At 48.6% G+C, this 24,977-nt stretch overlaps 1 protein-coding gene across 1 annotated transcript in view; it reads right to left on the bottom strand.

Moving 5' to 3' along the window:
- Positions 1–21,470, bottom strand: part of PIK3R5 (phosphoinositide-3-kinase regulatory subunit 5) — a 98,612-nt gene extending 77,142 nt beyond the window's left edge. The window contains exon 1 of the mRNA XM_053569474.1: positions 20,849–21,470. The gene's annotated coding sequence lies outside the window, so the exon portion shown is untranslated. The remainder of the gene's footprint in view (positions 1–20,848) is intronic.
- Positions 21,471–24,977: the final 3,507 nt, after the last annotated feature.

The following is a 24,977-nucleotide window of genomic DNA, read 5'->3' as shown; positions in this document are numbered from 1 at the left end:
GCACGGACATGTCTGTTGCCTATGGCCGGTGGGTATGAGCCAGCCGGTTTATCGTGGCCTCCCAAACTCCCTAATCCCCTGCATCAATGCAGATATCAATGTGCAGGAACAGAAAGATCCCCTACTCAAAGGACCCTTTGGGAGAATTTACATGTATGAGCTTCCCCACGCCTGTCTGAATTCTCTGCGAATTTCTGGTCAGAAGGGCATGGGGTCTCTAGGAAGGTCTAAAGGGTCTGGTTTCCTTGGGGACAGGGCTGACAGCTCAGGTAGAGGCGAGGTCATCCTGCTAATTTCTCACAGAGGACCATCACACTCCACCTACCCTATCTCCAGCCTCAATCTCTCTCCTTGCAAAGGATCTCACAGGGTTCTGGGATCCCCCAGAAGCTCCTTGAGGGAACATCTATAATCCCCTTGGATTACAGGGATGATCTACCACAGTAAATCCCTGTAATCCCAGCTACACAGGAGGATCACTTGAAGCCTAGGGTTCAAGGCCAGTATGGGCCACATAGCAACATAGTGGGAACCTGGCTGTTAAAAAATTTTTCAAAACAAAAAATTTAGGGCAGCACCTGTGGCTCAAAGGAGTAGGGCGCCAGCCCCATATGCTGGAGGTGGTGGGTTCAAACCCAGCCCCGGCCAAAAAAAAAAAAAAATTTAGCCAGGGCATTTAGTGCACATCTGTAGTCCCAGCTACTTGAGAGGCTAAAATGGGAGAATCACCTGAGCCCAAGGAGTTCTGGGTGGCAGTGACAGCTCCTGGAGGGAGGGCAGACCCCAGAGCTGGGGCCAAAATCAATCTCGTGACCCCCAAGACATGCACCCCTTCTCAGTTTGTCCATCTCCTTATCTCCTTAGGAAACCACACCCTGCCTCTGCCTGCCCGACCCCATCCAGACATGAGGGCTGCCTCCCACAGCCCCCTTCCTGCCCCTGCCCTGGGTCCTTTTCTTTGCTCTGGCCACACCCAAACCTCATTTCAGCTCCTCCCCTCACACCTGCCACCCCACCCACAGCCTGAGAAGAGATGGCACCTGCCTGCCTGGCGTAGCCTAGTCTGAGCAGAGGCATCCTGCAGCCTCCCCACCCCTGCCAGCTCCCAGCACCCCCACAGGGACAGGGCTCTGGGGAGTCTTGGATGGAAGAATGGAAGACAGAGGGAAGCTCAGCAGCTTCCATCTCCCTCAGCCTTGTTCTTATCTGGCTGCTGCCCCTGCTGGGCAGACCCCCCACACACAGACAAACACACATATTCAGACACACACACTCACACACACAGACACACACACTCATACACACAGACGCTCACATACACACACACACACACACACACACACACACACACACAGGCTCTGCTGAACCATTTGAAAGCAAGATGCAAGTTGTAGACATCCCGACACATCACTCCTAAACATTGAGCCATATTAAACATGAGAAGATAGTAGCAATTTCATAGGGTTCAACCTAATACTTTACAGTGCATCTCTTAAGAACAAGGACATTCTCCCACCTGACCATATCATTATCACACCTAGCACAGTAACAACCGCATGATACCTACTGTTATCCCCGAGAGAACGTACTCTGAGCATCTGTTCTGTGCCCGACTCCCCATCACCTCCACTCCCCAGGAGGCTCCTCTGTAAAGGGGACAAGCTGGATTAGTTCATGAATAAAGTCCCTTCAGATGCTAATGTTCCATGATTTTACTTTGGAATGACAAGGTTGAACTTTTCCTTCTCTTGGGAGCAGGGGGGTTAGGAACACATTCTTTGGTGCTATGGGAACATGAGACCACTCCTGGGCCCACCTTTCTTCCCAGACCTGCCTCAAGGTTTCAAAGGCACTCAGCCAGGGCAAGAACAAGGGCGACCCTCAGAGAAATATCCAGCTGGGGAGCTCCTCCTCAAGTACAATCCCCAACACCCTCTGGTATCTGCAACCTGGGCCCAGGAGCCTTGTCCTAAGAGCACCCATTTAATTATTTCCAGGGACCTAAACCTGGGCAATGGGACACATGACTAGAGAAAAAGGGTCCATACTTATCTCCTTACACATTAGTTCCACATGTTCCTGCTCTGGAGTTAACAGATGAATGTCCAGCAAGTTAACGGTAAAGGAATGAGCCTGGGAAAGGCAGGAAGTAGAAAAGCTCTTCCTCTTCAGGACCCCCAGGAAGAGTGCGGTGCCTGGGGGTCCAGGCAGCCCTGCTGAGGGGCAGCAAGTGAGCCTGCAAAGCCGTGTCACTGCCTCTAGCAACGCCTCAGTCCTTCCCAGCTGTAGGAACACTCACTCCCAGGCAGGCCCTGGCTTCCCACTCACTCAGGAGGCACAGCAAGGACCCAGGAGATTTACCAGCCACTGGGGAGGGGCATTTGAGTGGCCACTAGCTCCAAGGGACTCTTCCTTCACAAGCCGACAGGTCTTTCTTCCCCTAACCCCAGACACACATGCACTTGCACCCCTCGGGGAGTGAGAAAGCGGCCCAGAGCTGTGTTCTCTCCACCTGGCTTCCTGGGTATTCCTCGTTCATAAGAGGGACTTCACTGCTGACCCAGAAAGAGCCTAGGACAATAATGCTCGCAGAGGTGCAAAGAGGAAGGCTGGCCAGCCCAACAACCATCTTACCCTGGGAGTTTATGCTACACAGGATGCAAAATAGACGTAAAAATTCACCAGGGCAGTGCCTGTGGCTCAAGGAGCAGGGCGCCGGCCCCATATACCAGAGGTGGTGGGTTCAAACCCAGCCTGGCTAAAACCTGCAACCAAAAAAAAAAAAAAATCACCACAGCCCAGTCACAAGAGAAAATAAGAATTCCTCCCTAGGGAAACAGAAGGCACATTATAAGGTTGTATTTCCCAGAGACGGTCACGACAGTGTCTCCCACCCCATATCTTCTTTACAACACAGCCTTGCCATTTCTCCATCAAGAAGTGGAATCTCATTCCCTTCCCCTTAACTTAGGTGGATTTGTGACTGCTTCACTCAACAGATTATAATGGAAGTGACTCTGTGTGGCTTCCACAACTAGGTTGTTAAAGATAGCGCAGCTACTGTCTCGTTTGCTACAAGATTTGCACCTGGCGCTCTGAGCCATCACATTAAGAAATCTGACCACTCATCTGGAGGTTTCCATGATGAGAGGAAGCCTAAGCCACACAGATAGGCCACCTGCAGCACTCTGGCTTACAGTTCCTGCCCCAGCTGTTTATGTCCTCCCAACTAAGGCTCAGACGTGGCTGAACACAAAGAAGCCATCCTCATTGTCCCCAGCCCAACCGACCCACAGAATCCATGAGCATAACAAAAAGGTTGCAATCTTACACCACTACATTTGGGGGTAGCTTGTTACACAACAGTAGTATCTGGAACATATGCATCTCGTGTAGGCCCCACACCCTGACCGAGACCAGGCCACATGCCCAGAAGCCACGGGGTTAGATGCTCAGAAAAGCCCCCAGGAAAAAGCTAGAGGCACTAGGAAGAAAACTACTCCACCAGCACTAATATAGTCACAGCAATTTAAAGATCAAAGGGCCCTTTAGACACTGTCCAATTGAAGTCTGCTTACACAAATAAAAACCTTTCTTATCAAGTGAATCTGACCGCAAGATGCTTTGCTGGATGCCGTGGTAGCTGCAAAGATGACTAATCTACTGTCCTTCATTTCAAACAACGAGTTTCACAGATGCCACCACATTCTGAGGACTCGGAAGATCCCAGCAGCACACCAGGCCCACCCTGCCTCAGGGCCTTTGCACTTGCTGTTTACTCCGCCTGGACTGCTCTTCTCACAGATGTCTGCCTGGCTCACTCCTTCATGTCTTTCCAGTATTATGTTCTCTCTTTTTTTTTTTTTTTGGCTGGGGCTGGGTTTGAACCCACCACGTCCGGCATATGGGACCGGCACCCTACTCCTTGAGCCACAGGCACCGCCCAGTCTTATGTTCTTAAGACCCACCTCTGGCACACTCTTGCTTTACTCTGTGCCACACCTTTATTGGCAATGGAGATGCTACATATTTTACTTTTATCATGCTAACTGTCTGTGCCTCACTCCAGCTCCATTATATGTGAGCTCTATTTTTAGAACGTCTGATGCATATGTACTGAATGAACAGATAAGTAAATTCTGAGTTCTGAAGGAAGGTGAAAGAAAAGCATCTGAGATCACACACCTGGCCTGAGCTGTTCTCACGTGAGTCATAAAACTGGCCCAAGGAGAGGGCCAGGGATGGCCAGGGGCTTTACCTGGACAGAGCTGGAAGGCTCATTAGGTTAGTTAAAAAACAGGCCCTTGCTCCTCTGGTCATCTTCTCTCTTGGAAGGTTGAGAAAGTGATGAGGAAAACTACTATTCTATCTTCTGTCTTTAATGCTGGCCAAGAACAACAAAAGTTCCCTAAAATTGGAGCGAGAGGAAAATGGGAAGAAAATGACCACAAGATCTCAGAGTTTGCAGTAAGTGTGGAAGAAAATGCTAGACATAGTCAGACCCAAGTCATAGACTTTATGAAAGCAGATTTCCAAGAGGCTGAGAATCAGAGAGGATGGCTTAACACGGAAAGAAAACTCTGAGAATTAAAAGTTGCAGGCATAGTCATAGAGTGTCCCGGAGAAGGAGAGGACAGGACTGAGAGGGGCCAATGTAGGAAGCAGATCCCCAAAGAGGAAGGACACACAAGAGTGAGAGTGTGTCACGCCAGCAAGGTGTGAGAATAACACTGCAGACATTGCAAAGGGCAGCTAAAGTTGTCTTCAGAGCCCAAACCAGGACAGATTTCGCTAACTGCTCAGGACAGTGACATTTGCTCCAGAGGAGCCAGGACTCTATTCCTGTTTTGCTTTTATCTTCTTTCTCCAGAATGGCTAGCCCACTGGAAAGAAGGGATCAAGGCTCGGTTATTTAGTCTATAGAAAATCCGTATTGAGGATCTTTTATTTTAGGGACTTCACAAAGCATGGAGAGTCCAGAAATCTCACAGAGCTCATGGTCACAGGGAAGGTGGACCTAGGAGCGATCACCACACAAGGTGGTAGGAGCAGCAGAAAAAAATATGGAAAAGAGAAACAACCCAACCGAAAAATGGGCAAAAGGCTTGAATAGACACCTCACAGAGGAGGGTGTTCAAATAGCCACTCCACGTGTGCAAATGCACTCAGTTTCATCAGTCATAAGAGAAATGCAAATGGAAACTACAAGGTGATACCACTGCAAACTAAGCAGAATGGCTAGGATGAAAAAGATGGAAAACTTCAGGTATCCAGGAGGAGGTGAACAACATGAATGCTCACAACTGCTGGTGGGGATGTAAGCTGGTGTGATCACTCCCCAAATGGAAAACCTTTAGCAATCTCTACAGAAGCTCAGCCTGTGTGTGCCCCATGACCTGGCAAGTCCACATCTAGATATACACCCAAAGTACCCACACTAAGAGTTCACAGCAGCACCATCCACAATAACCTTCAAACTAGAAGCTACCCAATGGGCGAGGTGGCCCATTGGAGATTAATACCGGACGGGAGTAACAGGAATTTGGAGGAATGAGAACATCGATTAACAAAGCTTCTCCAAGACTCCTAAGAAAATGGAAGGAAGAGCTGCCCTGAGTGAGAGTTGGATGTGGTGGTGGAAAAATAGACAAGAGGTAAGAGGTGGGAGATAGCATGGTTCTGTTAGCCCTACTGGAGGACAAAGCATGACCTGGTGCGCACAGGGAGATGAAGCCACGGGGGGGCTGCGTAGGGAAGCAGGAATGGCCTTATGTGCCAAGCTATGAGTCAGACAACTAAATTCGTGAGCTCATCCTAGAAGTGCTACATACCTCATTGCTGAGTATCCCTATAGTCACCTTCGAAGTACTCCCCTTGGCCATCTGGTGACCATAGTGATATTTAGCAATGAGGTATGTACCACTTTCTCTAGGGTGAGTTTGCAAACTTAACTGGCAGAACTCCTACGATGACACTCTGATGGCTATTCCAGAAAAGCAGTTCCAAAACTGCTTTGAAGGGTAGACTAGACACTGGCATCGGTGCACAGCTTCCCCAGGGGAAGTGCCTCAAAGGTAACTGTAGTGATATCCAGCAATGAGGTATGGAGCACTTTTTCTAGGATGAGTTCAAGAACTTAATTGTCCAACCTGGTAAGTGCGTAAGGGCTTACTCAAGGCCCAAGGGGAGCCATTTCTAAATTTCGAGTTGGCAATGACACATTGGCCTTGAGATTTAAAAGATAACACCACCCATGAGGTGACAGGTAGATTAGGGGACAAGGGCCTGATACAGAAGGATCTTAAGTCAAATAGGGAGGATTACTGCTTAAAATGAGCTCAAGACTGCAGATGAGAATAAATGCGTCTCAGAGTCATAAAGAAACTTGAGGTTGTGAAAGGGAACTGCTACCAGTTATCTCTGAAGAATCAGAGAAAATGAAAGATGTGTAAGAGAAAGACAGAGACATCAGAAAAGGCTGTCCTCATCTTGGGGAACAGAAAAAAAGTATTATAGAATCCTGGACTCTACAGGTGTGAGTCCACCAGCCTCTGGCCATTCTCTACACATCATTGTTTTTGTTTGTTTGTTTTTGAGACAGTCTCAGTATGTCGCCCTGGGTAGAATCTTGTGGCATCGCAGCTCACAGCAACCTCAAACTCTTGGGCTTAAGCGATTCTCTTGCCTCAGCTTCCAGAGTAGCTGGGACTACAGGTGCCCACCACAACACCCGGCTATTTTTTGATTGCAGTTGTCATTGTTGTTTAGCAGGCCCAGGCCGGGCTTGAACCCACCAGCTTTAGTGTATGTGGCCACCAGCCTACTCACTGAGCTATGGGCGCCGAACTATTCTCTACACATCATTAAGAGGCAGTTGTGGACACCAGGGAAAGGAATCAGGAGCCACCAACAGCTGTAAGATACTAATGGATTCACCATCTAATCAGGTAATGCAAGAAAATCCCACAAAAGCGGCATATCTGAATTTTAGCAAGTCTTGCTATAGTTTCATGACAATGCAAAAACATGAGCTGTATGTATGGTAACACAGACAGATGGCTTCATCACATCACCCAAAGGGGCTTGGGTAGCTTCACCTGTAGGGATAGCCCTCTTAAAATGCCAGAAAACTCCCTTTTAGTCCTATATAGCATGCCATTAAAAAAAAAAAATTGTGGTTAAAATATATACAATATAAAATTTGCCATTTTATTTATTTATTTATTATTATTTTGAGACAGAGTCTCAAGCTGTTGCCCTGGGTAGAGTGCCGTGGCTTCACAGCTCACTGCAACCTCAAACTCTTGGGCTTCAGCCATTCTCTTGCCTCAGCCTCCCAAGTAGCTGGAACTACAGGCTCCCACCATGACCAGCTATTTTTCTGTTGCAGTTGTCATTGTTGTTTTAGCTGGCCCGGGCCAGGTTTGAACCCGCCAGCCTCCGCATATGTGGTCAGTGCCCTAGCCACTGAGCTGTGGGCACCACCCCATTTAACCATGGTAAAATGCACAGTTCAGGGGTATTATAGACATTCACATTGTTGTGAACCATCCCCACTATCCAGTCCTTTTTATCTTCCAAAACTAGAACTCTGTTCTCAATAAACATGAACTCCCTCCTCTCCCCCCCAGCCTCTGGTAACCTATAATCTACCTTCTGTCTCTAGGAGTTTGACTACTCTAGGTATCGCATATAAGTGATATCACAGTATTTGTCCTTTTGTGTCTGGCTTATTTCACTTAGCATCATGTCTTCAAGGTTTATGTGCTTTATATGTGCCCAAATCTCCTACCTTTCTAAGAATGAATAATAGCCCATTGTATGGATATACATATTTTGTTTATCCATTCGTCCATTGAGGGACATTTAGGTTCATTCCACCTTTAGGTACAGCATGCTAATTTTTTTTTTTTTTTTTTTTTTTGCAGTTTTTGGCCAGGGCCAGGTTTGAACCCACCACCTCCAGTATATGGGGCTGGCACCCTACTCCTTTGAGCCACAGGCGCCGCCCACATGCTAATTTTTATTAACAGTTTTCAGTAAGGCTGAAAAGGCATGCTTACTCCACAACAAAAGGGATAAAGAACATTTATGTGACAGTGAAGATTTGCAAAAATCTCAAATCTTTGTTCAAATGTGGATGAGACTCATAATTCTTTCCATATCCACTCCCCTTTCTTCTACAGTAATATAACTCTTGGAAATTGTAGATTGCTTTTTCTAGACACTCTTGTAACTAAGTATGGCCATCTGACTACATTCTGGCTATTGGAATATAAATGATATTGGTAAGTACAATTCCAAATCATGCTTTTATTTATTTATTTATTTTTGAGACAGAGTCTTATTTTGTCACCCTTGGTAGAGTGCCATGGTGTCAAAGCTCACATCAATCTCCAACTCTTGGGCTCAAGTGATTCTCTTGCCTTGGCCTCCCAAGTAGCTGGGACTACCCAGCCCACCACAACATCCAGCTATTTTCAGGGTCTCACTCTGACTCAGGCTGGTCTCAAACTCCTGAGCTCAAGCAATCTGCCCACCCCGGCCTCCCAGTATGCTAGGATTACAGGCATGAGCCACAGCACCCAGAAAAAATCATGCTTTTAAAAGGAAGAGGCATCCCTCCCCCTCCTCTTTCCTCCTCATGCTAGCTGGAATGCAGTTGTGATGGAAATTGCTAGGGCAGCCATCATGGACCATGAGATGAAAGCAATATTAAGGAAGGCAAACCAACAAGACAGAAGGAAATTTGATTCTCAACCTGTAAAGCTATTGTGTAAAGTCTGGTTCATTTATGTTCAGACTGTTAATGAGAGAGAAATAAACCTTTCTCTTGTTTAAGCCACTGTTATTTTGGGTCTCTCCAATTTGACAGAGAAACCACTAGACCATCTATTAATAATATTTCGGTCAATGCTGAGTTATCCTGTAAGCAAAACTATGTTTTTGTCTGCTTGTTACTGTGTCATTTAGATACAGCTGGTGGATTTCCCCCAGATTTGTAGAGTATGTTCTTATGGTCTCAGATAAAGACCACATGATGTATCCAAAATTCCCTTGTAGGGGACACCCAAGAAAAGGTGATGTCATCACCTAGAGAAGCAGTACAGGTTTTCTGCATGGTGTGTCCACCTGTGTGTACCCCACTTTAGGAGGAGCAGCAGCAGACACTGAGTTATTTAAAGGCCAGACATTCTTTGGAGCAAACTGGGTTGGCCCAGCTACTATTGAAGCAATTCAAGTTGAAAGAGTAATCATTTAATAAACACATTATTTTTTTATTTTTATTTTTTTGTAGAGACAGAGTCTCACTTTATGGCCCTTGGTAGAGTGCCATGGCCTCACACGGCTCACAGCAACCTCCAACTCCTGGGCTTAAGGGATTCTCTTGCCTCAGCCTCCCGAGTAGCTGGGACTACAGGCGCCCGCCACAACGCCCAGCTATTTTTTGGTTGCAGTTCAGCCGGGGCTGGGTTTGAACCCGCCACCCTCGGTATATGGGGCTGGCGCCTTACCGACTGAGCCACAGGCGCCGATAACCTTTGACTAGTTAATAGAAGTTACCATAAGAACACATCATGCCCATTACAAAACTTTTCCTCCTTAAAAGAGATCTTAGGAGTAACACAGCCAATGAGAAATAATCCCCCATCTTCGAAAATGTGGATTGAATTATGGATTGGAGGAGCAGGGAAGATGGGACTCTCTGAAGGGACTGAGCTCTGGACCCAAGGTGAGAGTGTGGCCATGATCACATGATAACTGTGGGCCCAACCCGATCCCTTCAACATTCCCCGGATGGCAGCCTGGGTGGGAGCCCAGTAGAGTTGAGCCATGGCCCAAGAAGGGGCATTCTCAACCAGGTACATCCATCTCAGAGGGGAACGCTGGACTATGATAACATGGTACCCTGGGCCAAAGCTGGGAGAACCAGAGAATGGGAAGTTAGTGGAACCTCCTTTTCCATCTATTGCATCCAGCATCAAGGGCCTCTTTCTATCAAAGCCTATGTCCCCATCATCTTGTTGGTCTAAACAACTCAGGTACCTTCTGAACAACCTCCTGACCCAACTCCCAGGTATCTCACATGCCTTGGTCCTGAGCTCCTGAGCCTCAGTAGTTCATAAATGTGTTTTCCTGACATCTCCCCAAAGCCAGCCCCCTTCTCCTCTTACTCACCCACCCCACCCTCAGGCTAGCCTCTGTCTCTCTCAAGTAGGAGGTTTTTAACATCAGGTTCTTAAAAAGGCCACGCCCTTAAAAAATAAAAAATAAAAGGCCTCGCCCTTATTTTTCTCTCCCTTTGCACTTAATAGCAAACTTCTTCACACAAACCACTGTCAGGACGTTAATGACCCACAGGCCAAATGTGTTGATCTCCCAGCAGCCTTCACATCTTGGCCCTGCACTGGGCAGCTCACCCTCCACATCCTTTCTCTACTGGGTTTAGGAAAGGATTCACTGCAGAAAGCAACCTCGGGACTTCAGAAGTCAGGCAGTATGGTTGGGCCCCTTCTTTGGGTCACCCACTCTTGGATCACCCACTCATTAAAGAAGGAATATGGAGCACGTTCCCATTCCCGGGGCCAAGAGAGCCTCAGATACCTTCCCAGACCTTTACACATGTTTGTACCAGGGCCCAAGAGATGAGGGCCTCTGGACATAAGCTTGTGTTCTTGTGGGTGTCTTACCAATGCTTCCAGGCTGGCAGGTGGGTCCCCCAGGCCTGCCGCAGCCCTTCGTATCAGTCCCTCAGCCCATTTCTCAGGTATGCAGGGAGAGGACTATCATTCTCCACCATGGATAAACTCTGAGCTGAATGGGAGCATTCTCTGTCGTGGGGAGTCATTTCCGCTGCTCTCTCCTTCTCCCAGAAAACCCTCTTTCCTCTCCAAAGCATAACTCCCCTTTTAAAAGCAGGAAAGAGGGAGAAAAAAAAGAAACTTGTCCTTGCTTGCTCTGACCTATGTTCCCTGCTTGGGAGTAAGAAAAGGAAGTCTTTTTGCTCAAAGAGTTCCACATTAGACTAGGGAGGGCCAAATACAAAAATCCTTTATATTTTTGCAGGTTGTAAAGAACAATATGCAAATCAATAATAATTATTAGTAATACTTTATTTACTCCCAATTTTTGAACCTGAATCGTACATCTATCTCCCTTGCCCTCCTCCAGGGTCTAGGAGGCCAGACACCCCCTGGGGATGTTTGAAGAATCCCCAAAAGTCTCATCTGTGTTTCTTTGCCTCATTCCCCCTGAAAACACGGCTCCTGATTGCCCCACAGCCTGCGGGTAGGCGGGACAGGAAGCCCCGCCACCTTGTAAACACTATGTCACAAACAGACACTTCCCAGGGCTCCTATGCAGAAGCTGTCACCAGACTGGGAGTGGCTTGTCAGTGGGAGGTTCCCCAGGGCTTCCCCTGCTCTCAGACTTAGAAAACTGTTTATCTTAAACCTGACTAAACCCAGGGTGGTAAGAGGATTCCCAAGGAGAGGGGTCTCAGCATTGGGCTTTAGCAGGGGCTCATAGGATCTGAAGAAGCCCAGAGGCAGACTTCTGCCTTGTCCTGAGCTGGATGGCAAAGCTACCGGTGTCTGAAGCCCCTGTAGATGCTCATGGAAGGCCAGCAAGATGCCTGGAGGGTTCAGTCCTCAGGTGAAGCAGGACTGAACCCCACAAAGATCTCAGATAGGGGGCAGCTCAGGGTGCCATGTCATTGGTCACCTAAGGCAGCTCCACCACGTAACCATTCATTCGGCAAAGGCTGACTGAACACCACTCATGCTGGCCCCTGCTAGGCACTGAGGGCTCAGCATTGAACAAAATGGTTGGGAAGGTTTCCTCATCAGGAAAGGGAGGACAGAAGTGAGAACACAGTTAGGCCTTGGAGAAAATGAGTCAGGCAGTCTGGGGAGTGTGAGGATTGGTGGAGAAAAGAGTGACACTTGACTCTGACAGCTGAACGGAAGACTAAGGATGCTGAATTTTCCCTGTGCCTTGGGGGCTGGCAAAGGCTTCTGAATGTGGAGATGAAGTTTCCATTAGAAGAGTCTCCAGATGAAGCGAGGAAGAGCCTGAGGCCCAAAAGGTCCACCAGCAGAAGCATGGTGAGGAAAGCTGAATTGGGCAGCTGGGAGAATAATGGGGAAGTGAGAGAAACAAGAACCCTGGGGAAGGAAGCACCATCAACACCAGCTGGAGAGCAGAGAACAAGGAAGATGGAGGGAGGACTCAAAGATGACCCGAGGGGGCTAAGACTGGGAGACTGGTCTCAGCAGAGTCAGGCCCAGGGAAGTCTGCGGAGGAAGCCTGCTTGTGGATGCAGAGTCGGGCTCCGGACAGATGCTTAAGTTGAAACAAGGCATCTAACTGAAAACCACCAGCACACCCTTGGAGACAAGGGTTTGAATGAGGGAGACAAGCAGATCCAGGGACAGCAGAGGAATGGCTAGAGGCGTGAGTGGTCAGAGAGGAAGCTGCAGGTGAGTGCGCTAGACATTGAACACCATGGAAACCAAAAGAAGATGAAGGTTGGGAAGAGACCATTGCAATTTGCCAATAAAGGGCACCAGTGACCTTAGAGGAAGCCACCCAACAGAGCATGGGCTGGAGGGAGGAGCTGCTGTCACTGTAGTCTGAAGGGGGACTCACAGTCACTGCAAGCCCTGCCATAGGCAGCCCTGCAAGGGAAGAGGCATGTCCCCTCTCTGTTCAGCTCATCAGAGCAGCTCCTACAAGACCATGGGCAGAAAGCAGGATCTGAGAACTCACAGGCGGTAGGAGTCCATTAGGTCCAGGAGGAAACAGGCTGAGAGAGATGAGGAGGTAACGAGGTACCAGCACTGGACAGAGCCTCTTCTGGGCCATCCTGCAGGCTGCACATCATGCCACAGCTTCATTCTCCTAAGCACCAGCAGGCCAAGGGGAGCTCTGAGCACTTTATTTTCTCAAAATGAAACTCCCAAGATATCAGTACAGAAGTGAATGCAAAACGCAAGGGCCTGTGATATGTTGTCTCAAAAACCCTAAAAATAACAGACCATTAATCAACTCAAGCCAGAGGTTAGGAAGGTTGGCCCTGGGAGGCTATCTGGGACACCCACAGAGAAGGGTCATTCTGGAGTGGGGCTCAGATAGTTTATTCCATCAGGTTTCAGGACCAAGACACCTCAAGAAAAGTCCACGGTCCCAACACAGAACCAGGCAAGGATCCCGGAATCCAGTGTGGGCCCAGGTCTCTCACTGTGGAGGCCTATGGTCTTCTAACAGCCAACGTGTTCCTGCTCTGGGCAGACAGGCTGCGGAGCAGGGCTGCAGGATTTCTGAGGGAACGACCTAGCTTCAGGATTTGTTTATTCAAGGCCACTGAACTTCTTAAATTCAAATTTATGATTTAGAGAACTAGAGACTTTTAGAAATGGAGCTAGCTGTCTGGGTCTACATTCTCACAGCTATCATTTCCATAATATCTGACATGCATTTTCTGTGAATACCTCCCTCAGTGGGGAACTCACTACCCCAGGGCAACCCATCCCATTGTTGATCTGCTCTGAATTTCTCTAAGATCTTCCCTAAGGTGAGCTGGTGTCTATTTCCTTACAATTACCCCTCATGGATGGAGAATGGAGAATGACCCCCATGCAGCAGATCGTCTGTCTTCAAGTATCTGAAGACAGGTTCTAATCCTCCCATCTTCTCTTCTTACAGAAGGTCCACTTCTTTAATCATTTCCTATTACATCACCACCACCATAGTCACCTTCCTGTGGGTGTAAAATGGTTCGTTCAGCATCCCAGCTAAACGCAGCATCCGGAGTTGAACTGCGCTCCAGACAGATCTGCCACACTCCCTGTGGAAATGGGCCTTGCTATAAGTTGAAGGGATACAGGGTCAGACAATTAAGTTCTCAAACTTATCCTAGAAAAAGTGCTACATACCTCGTTGCTGAATATCACTACGGTCAACTTAGAAGTACCCCTCTTGGGAAGCTATGCACCAACACCAGCACCCAGTCCACCCTTCAAAGCAATTGGGGGACTGTTTTTCTGGAAGGGCCATCAGAGCTATCATAGTATAAGATTTGACAATTAAGTTTTCGAACACATCCTAGAAAAAGTGCTTTCAAAGGTGGACGAGGCGCTGGCATCGGTGCATAGCTTCCCAGGGGGAGTACTTCAAAGGTGGCCATAGTGTTTTTCAGCACTCAGGTATGTAGTACTTTTTCTAGGATGAGTTCATGAACTTTTTTATTTTTTTGAGACAGTCTCACTCTGTTGCCCCAGACTAGAGCGTCACAGCATCATAGCCAACAACAACCTCAAATTCTGAGCTCTAGTGATCCTCTTGCCTCAGCCTCTCTAATAGCTGGAACTACAGGCGCCTGCCACAACACCCAGCTAGTTTTTCCTATTTTTAGTAGAGACAGGGTCTCCCTTTTGCTCAGGCTGGTCTTGAACTCCTGAGCGCAGGTGATCCACCTGCCTTGACCTCCCAGAGTGGAGTTCATGACTTAGTTGTCCAACCTCATATACAATAAGGATTCCCAGGACCTAGTAGCTGACTGTTGGAAGCCAAGAATCAGAGATGACTGTCAGGCATCAGGGTGGCAACACTGAGGGGCCGATAAGTAGGTGTCTACCTGGGAGGCTGAGGAGGAGAGAAGAGACCAAAGTCTGGGGAGAGGAAGGCAAGAGCTGACACAGAAGACTTCAGGACCAGACTGTTCTTCCAACTTCCAAAGACCAGATCTTCCCCTGCTCTATAAGCAACCTCAGGGTACAAGAGAAGAAATACTTCCAAACTCATTTGCAAAGCCAGCATGTCAAAAACTGACAACAGCGGCAAAGAAAAGGAAAATAGACACCAAACTTACTTATGAGAAGAGACGCAAAAATCCTGAAGAAAATCATAGCAAATCAAACCTAGCACTGTATCAGAAGAATAAACCACCAAACTGTGCTTATTCCAGAAATGCATAGAGGGCTCACTGGAGGAAGTGAATGATAGAATGTGTCACCTTCTCTATCACGAGGTGAAAGAATGCAAGAATTTCCTAGTAAATGATTATTAAAGAAAAATTTGACAAACTTGATGTCCATTCATGCTTTTCAAAAGTCCTTACAAATGAGGAATTGAAGAAAACCTTCTTCATACACGGCACTTGACATCAAGGCACTGGTTCTAAAGAACAGTGACCACATCAGAGAACTAAAGCCCCACACTCACACCAGTCCCTGGGAACTCAGAAGCCTGCAAACTTCTGTCGTAAAGAAGCAGCAGCAGCTGCCTCCCCAATTCCTAGACTGTTTTGTACATACAAGTGGCCACAGACACACGTTTTCCTCTAAGTCCTGGCCTTAAATCTAGTTCCCTGGCTGTGGGGCAGAGCAGAAGGGCTTCTTGTCAGAGCTCTGCTGGCAAACATAATGCTCTTTAATCATCTTGGCGATGGGGTAAATCAAAACTTGGTGAGAAATCCAGAAAGTGCGCATGTGGTGGCAGCTCAGAGTGCAGTCAGGGAGCTGGGCCCCCAGCCCGCCTCCTGGGAGTCCTCACTAGTGAGTCACCCACAAGCAGCATTCACAGTCTAAGCAGTTTTCATTATCTGTCCTCACCCCCCAGCTTGCCTCTGACAAGAGGGTCCTCCATGGGGAGTCGAGTTGGGGGCTATCCAAAGAAATCAGCACAGAGAAAGGTGCGCTTTCCAGAACAGGGGTCATAAACCTGGGTTCCTGGCTCGGCACCCGTAGCACAGAGGTTACAGCGCCAGCCACCTATACCAAGCCTGGCGGGATAGAACCCGGCCTGGGCCTGCTAAACAATGACAACTGCAACAGAAAAAGAGCGGAGCATTGAGACAGGCGCCTGTAGTCCCAGCTACTAGGGAGGCTGAGGCAAGAGAATCGCTTAAGCCCAAGAGTTGGAGGTTGCTGTGAGCTGACACCACAGCACTGTACTGACGGCAACATAGTGAGACTCTGTCTCAATAAATAAGTAAACAAAGAAACAAACAAACAAACCTGGGTTCCTTGGTGGGCTGCAAAGGTCAAAGAAGACCTGGAATTTTATGCAAAACTTGGAGAGAGGGCGGGGGGCGGGGGGGAAATGCGAGTGAGAACACACACTCATTCTCCTGCACACGTGTTCACGGGCATGCGGGGTTGGGGGGAGATGACCTACCACTTTCATCAGATTTTCAAAGAAGCCCACTGTAGAGACAGAGTTTGAGACTTTCCCAAAAGAGCTGGAAGTGAAGATGTGATTTATCTCATGCAGAGACCACAAGGGGAAGGCTGGCTGCCTCAGCCAGGTTTGTGTGGATGTGGCTGGGTAGAGATTTGCCTGACAAGAGCCCAAACCGCCAAGCTATGCAGGAACCAACACATTCAGACCAAAAACCCAGGGAGACGTCTGCACGGACTTCAAGCTTCTAGGGAGACAGCTTTGGATGGAGAAGGGTGTGGGAGCTGAACAGGTGACTTCTTAGATAAGACGGAAAGCCAGGGTCTGGGTTTCTGACCCTTCCCAGACAGAATGAAGGCCCTGCAATCAGCATGGCGGAGTTTTCCGTGGCTGGGACCTCCCACAGCTGCTGATGGGGACACACAAATGGAGAGGGCACATTCTCCCTAGTGATGGACAGTGGAAAGGAAAAGGACCCCCATCATAGTGTTTATGCCCATGAGCTGGACCTTGGCATATGAGTAGAGGCAGCGGAGTATGGGAATGCACCCCTGGGCTATGCCAGACACAGGCCAGGTACTGGTCAGCACGATGACTGTTTTGTTCAGGTAAGTGGCCACAAACACACATTTTGTTTGTGTGAAGACGTGTTTATTTTCACATTTTGGCCGCTCTGAAATCGAAGTGAATCTTACTCTTCACGCAAACACACATGGCCCCAAACAGTGATGTGGTCACTGTTCTTTAGAACCAGCGCCTCAATGTAAAGTGTAAGCCCCCATGCCCTGCAGAGTGGCTGGAAAGAAGGCTTGAGAGGATGCACCCTCAGAGACTTTAGCAAGTATTTGCTAAATGATAGTCATTATCATCCTCCTCCTCATTATTTCCTAGCTCTCAAGTCTCACGCCAATTTGACTTCTTCAGGGAAGGCATCCCTTAGTGCTCAGACTCTTGTTAGGCTCCTTTTCCATAATCTCGCACTTGTATGTTGAGTGTCCTGCCCTCCAGCTTTGAGTTCCATGAGGGGAAGGGCACAGTCTGTCTTGCTTAATGTCCTCAGGGCCACGCACACGCCTGGCACACAGAAGGTATGATCCATACTAAAGTGTTTAGTGAAGGAGTGGAATATTTGAGGTTAGGGAGAGGCTGCAGAAGGCATCGTGTGCCCCACTTTCATCTTACAGATGGGGAAACCGCGCCCAGAGAGGCACAGGAGACTAAGCCAAGACCACGTGGCTAAGAGCAAAGGAGCCAGGCAGAAACAAGCCCTCTCCCCCAGCTCCAGGTGGGGCAGGACCCTAGAAGTCACCCTCAGCCTGCACACCTCAGCCCTGCCCCCTCAAGGAAACCACACCAGCTCATTTGTCTAAGTCAACAACAGCAACAAGAGAGACTGGGATCACTGGAAAATGGATAGCATGCCGCTCCCTCCTGACGCCAGCCCAGCCCCACACCTGGTCCTGGGTTCAAGTTCAACAGCTTTCCCTGTTGCCACGTGTGAACTTCTCATCCATGAGATTCCAGTTGGCAGCTTGATGCCACGCTGAGCATCAGGTGACTGCAGTGAGCAGTCCATAGCTAGGCCAAGTCACTGGTCAGATGCTGTAGGCCAGGGCCGCCAGTGCTATGGCAGGAGGACACAGAAAGCACGATGAGGCCAGAAGGAGGGGCCAGGTGGACATTGAAGGAGGAATTGGCAGTTCACCAAGCAGGAGGGGGAGGGAAGGGCAACCTGGGGACAAGGACCAGCGCTCCGTAGGTCTGTCTGAGCTTCAGAACACGAAGCAGGAGGGGAAGACCTAGGCTGGGAGGCCCTGCTGGCTGCGCCAAGGGCTAGGGGCCTTCTCTGGATGGCAGTGCAGCTCTGTGAGGTTCTCAGCTGAAAAGCAGCCTGCTCAGATATCCATCGTGTATCACCATGGCAGCAGGAGAGAGGCTGGAGGCAAGAGTCTCCTCCCAAAGTCAAACTCCCAGGCCCAAATTCTAGTACCCCAGTTGGCAGACTCAGAAGACTCAAGAAAGACCCAGTATCTGCTCTGTGCCTTGATAGTCACCAATTTCTTCCCATTCATAGGTCACCACCCTTCTCTTGGGAAGTCACTTAACTGATAACCTCAAATATCCAGAGCCTAGCAGCCAGCCTAGAAGCAAACAAACAAACAAACTAAAACACCTGTGTGGCCACAATTCATGCTCCCAAAGTCATGCCCTACATGGCAGGCAATCACAGGAACACGCAGGCTACCACTTGGGCTAAGTCATTTCCGATCTTGAACAGACACCAGAGTCAGCCCAGCTCCCGTACTTTCTAGTCATGTGGGCTTGGCCTGCAGTCTCCTCATCTGTATAATGGGTACAATAGTTGTAGCTACCTTAGAGTGTGGCTGTGAAGATTAAAAAGGATGTCCTTAGCACAGTGTTCAACACCATGAAATCAGAGCCAAAGGGTACAGTGGCAGGAAGGAGGATGGCAAAGCAAAGGGCCAGAAATGTGTCCTGAGCAGATAGACCCAAAAGAGAATGGCAGGCTAGAACCATCTGATAAAATTTTCAAGAAATTATTAAATCATCCCCAATGTGCTATGTTTATAAAGGTAAACAACACATTTTACAAAGATTCCCTTTAAAACTAGATACAATGAAAAGCTTTGGTGCTTAGGAGGTAGAGCTACGGGAAAAATCAAAGTATGCAAGTTATAAGAATGACATAATTCCTTGTGCACCTGTGTGTGCCCCAAACATACCCCAAATCTGTAAATACATCTCGTATTTAACAGACTATAAGATGCCATTCATTGAAAGATGCAACATTATTTTTTGTGCCACTAAGCAAGAAATATTGTGCCTATTATACTTGTAAGATGCCATAGACAGGAAGATTCACTCAATTTCAGAGATGCTAAAATGTGAAAAAAACACATCTTCAGATTGATGTACTAGCCTAATATATAATATATGTTTGCTGGGAGTTCCCTTTGGGCAAAAGTCAGATGTAGTCTTTCCTTGGTCCCCCCCATCTATGCCAGAGACTCAAAAACCAGAGTAAACACCTCTCCCTTGACTTGCATATAATCACTCTGAGTTTCCTCTCAAAAAAATTGATTCAGGCTTTCAGCCCACTAGCTGAGGCCAAATAGGCCTTCTGGTTCATAAAGTTCACATAGGGCCAGCCTGCTCAGCCCCTTGTGGATGAGCTGCTTAAAATGAAGATCAAGTCAGCACAGCTTAAATGTGCTGGGGCTTCTAAACTCCAGGCTGCGCAGGCACAAAGGCTCCTGGCTCCCATCCCCTCCCACTCTTCAGCCAGCAGGCCTCTGATCAATGACTGACCCAGAACTATGGGTCAGCCTGCACCCCTGCCTTCTCATCCTCATGCCACCATCAACCCCAAAGACCCCTGTCACCCGGTACCACCATTAGCTTCCACCCTCCTATACTTGAAAAAACAAAAGCAGTGCATGGGAGGGAGGAAAGGGAAGTAGGAGGCAGAGATGGTCTGCTTCCACTGCAGCATGGACGTTCTTAAAACCCCAAAATGATACCCACCACACAATGACCCCAGCGATCCCAACTGAGGCTGGGAGAGTAAAGATACTGAAGGTCACACAGCCAGGCCTGGCTGGAACTCAGATCTCTTTTCCACATCACACATGGTTCCCAAGCAATGGTTCAGCATCATCACGTAAGTAGCTCATGGAAATTTTTGCAAAATACAAAGTCCAGACCTCACCCCTGGAAAGCTGTGTTGTAGAGCTAGGGCCTGGAGAACACTCCAGGAGAGCCCCAGGTGTTGCAAGCTCTGGGAGCCAGTGCAGGGCAGGACGGAGGGAAGAGTGGGTAAGAAGACACAGCAGCCTACGGGAAGGAGGATGGTAATGGCACCCAGAGGGGACCTTCCAGGCAGACATGACTTACTCTAAGCCCTCATTTCTCCCAAACCCCTCTCTCCTTTCTGCTCCGAGGCTGGTTAACTCACTTTATACCACATCCTGCTGCCTTCATCTCATCTTCCTTTTCCCTCTGAACAATCTCCTTCCTCCTACTGACCTGAACTTCTTGTGTATTTACCCGGGGCCTAGGATAGGACAGCATGCGAGCATGCGCGCGCACACACGCACACACACAAACACACACACGCACACCCAGTCTCCAATGGACACCCAGTGTGTAAACAATCACGGATCCTCTGACAGCACAAAGTTAGAAATTCTCTAAATCAGCAGCTACTGCGTGGGGGCCCACGCTCCCTAACCAGAGCGGCAGGTCGAGACTCCACCGGCCGGCTAAGGTGTGCATTTCCACGACTGGCAAAGGCCACCTGACAACCCTCACTGACAGAGTTCCCAGCCGGAGAGGACAGAGGCAGGAGGCTGGCTGCGGGCACACTGGTGCACAGAGCGGTCCAGCAGTGCCTACCTAGATAACCACGCACGCACCCCAGGATTCCCCTTCTGTCTCCGGGATTATGTTAGGTGGGTTTGCAGACTCAACGCCCCCACGGTGCACCCTATCCAGGGAACCCGAAGACAGCAGCACATGTCCAGCCTACTCGGGGCAGCTGCTGCTCTCGGAGCCCACCGCTCCCCGACGGCCCCCAGAGCTCTCGGGCTCTGCCTGGAGCTCCCGCACGTGCCCTCCCCAGCAGCCCGGCCGACCCGCCACACACCTGCAGTCCCCGCCGGGCGCCGAGCCCCTCTCTAGCGGCGACTCCCTGCAATTCTAGTGGCCGTCGGGACCACCGCGCCCCAGCTGCAGCCGCGCGGCAGGACCCAGCATCTGCCCAGATTGGGCGACTCTCGCTGGGGGCGGGGCTTGATCCAGGGCGGGGCCTGGTGGCCGTGAGACGTCAGTCCAGTGCCCGCTGGGCAGCGCATCCCAGAAGTCACGCCCAGGAGCCCGCCTGGCATCTGAGCCTCAGCCCCCGAACCCCCACCACCACCCTGGTCCCGGCTCTGAGCGTCCTCGCTCCCGGAGGGAACAGATCCTGGGTAATGCACGGCGGTGGCCAGAGGGACGCCAGCGCCGAGCACCTGCAACCCCCAGGAATAAGGTGAAGCTGGCCAAGGGGGCGGAAGCGCGGCGCGGACCCTCCGGGGAGGTGGGCGGCGCGGGGAGACGGGCTTGGGGTGAGGGCTTCGGGGAAAGAGGAAGCTCCGACGAGCTGCTTCCTTCTCTTACTGCGACCCAGCGCCCCACTTCCTCCTCCTACTTCTATTTTCTTCGGGTGCTCTTAACCCTTAAAATACCTGCACCCCTACTGTGCAGACGGTGGGTATCTTGACAACCCCCCCCACCCTTCTGCAGGAACCTTCCAGAAATACCAGACAATCCCAACTTTCAGCACTGCTCTTCCAGCCTCTGTTTTGACTTCCCACTTTCCCTCTCCAGTGGGCCAGGGTCGCTGTCACTTCAGGAACTAGGTCACTTCAGCCTAGTCCCAGCGCCTGGGGGCGGAAATGGGGTAGGAATGGCGGGGCTCCTGTCTCCAGGGTCAAGACTCTCTTCTTGCCTAGCTTTTCTCCACCAAAGACAACATAGACGACGTTGTTACATCAACAGTTGGAAGGATTCCCCATAAAAACCCACAAGTCACTGCATTTCTCCGTGCCTCAGTTTCCCCATTTTGTAAACGGGGATAAGAAGGTTGGCTACTTCTCAGTTAGCACTTTAATTTAGAATTAACAAAAGGTAAAGCTGAAATCTCCGATTCCACTATTGAATGGGATTCTGCGTCTCGGGATCCATCTGCTAGAGGTGTGCAAACTCAGCCACCATGTCATCCCTTGTTGGTCAAAAGCAGCAGCCCTACCTGAGGCTTTGAGAGATGTGAACACCAATGACTTTTCTTTTCTTGACTCCATAAATACCAAGAAAATGCAACTTCCCCCAAAGGATAGAAACTGAAAGGACCCTCGGATGTATATAGGGGACTGGCTGCAGCCATCAGAGATGGGAAGGAACTCAGACCCATGGAGTACCAACCCTGCCCCCACACACCACCCTTTCACAGCCGTGGCACAACTTGATAAGGGTGGGCAGGGACTCTCATTGTCCCTCTTCCCAGTCCCGACTTGCCACCACAGAAATGTAGACATTTGGAGACAGCCCAGAGGGGGCCGGTGTAGGGAAAAGGGGGTAGAATGCTGTGGAATCAGGAATTCAGCACCAAGAATGACACAGCACGTGCCATTTCAAAACATTGGATTAGGAGAGCACTTTGAAAGGCAAAGAGCTGAGAAAAGTTATGTGATGCTTGAATTCTTCCATATCCTCAGTGTTCCTAAAACTGAAGATGGAGGAACGTTCCAACAGAAATGCTCATTAGAGCTCAGTCCCAGGGAGCTGAGCATCCCACCCAACCAGCTTGGTTTCCTCCTACATCCCTTCAGCAGTGGACATGCTCTTCTCCCCCAGCAGCTGTGACCCAGATGGTGAGCTTGCATGTTGTTCCTCCTTTGACACTGCCTGGTCTGTGTCCCCTTGCAGAGGGCGGGCCACTGACCATCTGATCAGCACCTGACACCTGCTCAACCTCCTTTATTTCTCACCTCCCCAGAAGAGCTGGAAAGACACTGGTGGTGTTTCCCTCACTCATTAATCAGGCGCTAATTATGTACCTCTTTGTAGAGCTCTTTAGTTGCTTTAAAATATATGCCTATTTGGGTGGGTGCTGCAGCTCACACCTGTAATCCCAGCACACTGGGAGGCTGAGGTGGGAGGATCGCTTGAGCTCAGGAGTTCAAGACCAGCCTGAGCAAGAGCAAGACCCTGTCTCTACTAAAAATAGAAAAATTAACTAGGTGTTGTGGCCAGCACCTGTAGTCCCAGCCACTTGAGAGGGTGAGGTAGAAGGATCACTTGAATCCAGGAGTTTCATTCCTCAATGCCATGAGCTAGGTTGACACCACGGCACTCTAGTCTGGGCAACAGAGTGAGACTCTGTCTCAAATAAATAAATAAATAAACAAACAAACAAATAAATAAAATATATACCTATTCGTAATCGCTCTACTTCCTTTCACTGCCTAATGTTTTCAAAGAGGAGTCTACCCCTGTCCCCACTTCCTCATCTTGCATACATTCATCAATGCTCTGAAGAAAGGTCGCCAGGGAAATTCCAAATGCAAATTCCAATGGTTTCATTTTCTTACCTCACTGCAGCATTTGACACCACCCATCCTTAAAAATCCCCCCACCCCCTGCCCGGCTTCCTCCTCCACCTCTGACCACTGTTTCTTTCTGTTTGCTTTTTCTAGTTTCACTCTCTTCATCATTCCTTAAATACTGCAGTGCTTAAGGTTTCAGGCTGCTCCCTGGGCCTCTCCTCCAGTCACGTCACACTGATCCCTCCCACATCTACAGCCCAGACTTCTCTCTTGAGCTCCAGATCTGTCAATACAATTCCAGTGCTTTCTGCACACCTATACCTGAATGATCAATCCAAAGGCACTCTAGTCCCTCAGTGCCCTAGAATGCGTTCCTCATCTTTCTCCCAAACACCTTTTCATGTTTATCTCAGTTGACGTGTTTGTTATTCACCCTGTTTCAAGGCTGGACTGTGCTGTGCAAGTAACTTATATCCAGAATAGGGAAAGAACCCCTACAACTCAAAAGTAACAAAGACAAACAATGCAGTTTTAAAATGGGCAGAAGATTTGAACAGACACTTCCCAAAAGAAGTTACACGAATAGCTATTAAACACACGAAAAAGTGCTCAAATGATTTGTCATTGGAGAAATGCAAGTTAAAGCCATGAGTTACCTCTTTACAGCCATTAGAATAGCTAAAATTAAGAGTGAAAACACCAAATGTTGGCAAGGATATGGAGCAACCAGAACATTTCATATATTGCTTGTAAGGTACAAGTGGCACAACAACTTTGGAAAACTGATGAGCAGTGTGTAATAAAGATAAATACGTATCAACCTATGACCCAGAAATTCCACTCTTAAGTACATATCCAAGGTAAATGAACTTGTAGGCGCTACACAAAAACATACATATGAATGGTTATAGCAGCTTTATTCATAATGGCCCCAAACTGGAAGAGCCCTCAATATTATTAATAGTAGAACACATTTAAAAGGTTGGGATGGTCTTTCTTCAGAGCATTCCATGTTCATACAATGGAATGCTACTCAGCAATACAAACAAATAAATTACTGATGTGTGTATCAACATGGATGACTCACACACATCATGTTGAGCAAAAGCAGCTAGACACAAGGGAAAATATATTGCATGATTATATGAAGTTCAAGAACCAGCAAACTAGTCTGTGGTGATTAGGAGTTAGAATGGTGGGTATCTTGGGGGAGAGGAGCAGTTTAACAGGAAACTGGGGACAAGTGAACTTTCCAGGGTGGTAGGTACGTTTATCTAGATAGTGGTTTAGGTGGTGTGTACATATGTTAAAGTGAGAGGTTCACTTAAAAGTTGCATGTTCTGCTCTTTGTAAATTATATCTCAGTGCATGCAATGTGGGAAAAGAAAAGTCTACTTTGAACTTTCATATCCCCATCCCTGCCCTCACTCTGACCCTTATTTACTTCACTGATTACTTATGGTGTATCCTGGTGATCAGCAGAACCACCTCAACTGCCATTTCTGGATAAATATAGACCCTTCTGGAAAGATGAGCAAACAGGGAAAAATCAAAGATAGGAAAACACAGAAAGATTCAGGCTTTCAAAAGAAAAGGACATGATCAGGTAAAATTACTATTCTTTGAAGCTAAATTTCTACAAACAGAAGGAGAATATTTCTCATTTATGTTTTCAATGATATTTGGGAG

This window comes from Nycticebus coucang, chromosome 18 (assembly GCF_027406575.1).
Source record: "Nycticebus coucang isolate mNycCou1 chromosome 18, mNycCou1.pri, whole genome shotgun sequence".
Taxonomy (NCBI): domain Eukaryota; kingdom Metazoa; phylum Chordata; class Mammalia; order Primates; family Lorisidae; genus Nycticebus; species Nycticebus coucang.
This window is presented reverse-complemented; position numbering and strand designations above follow the sequence as displayed.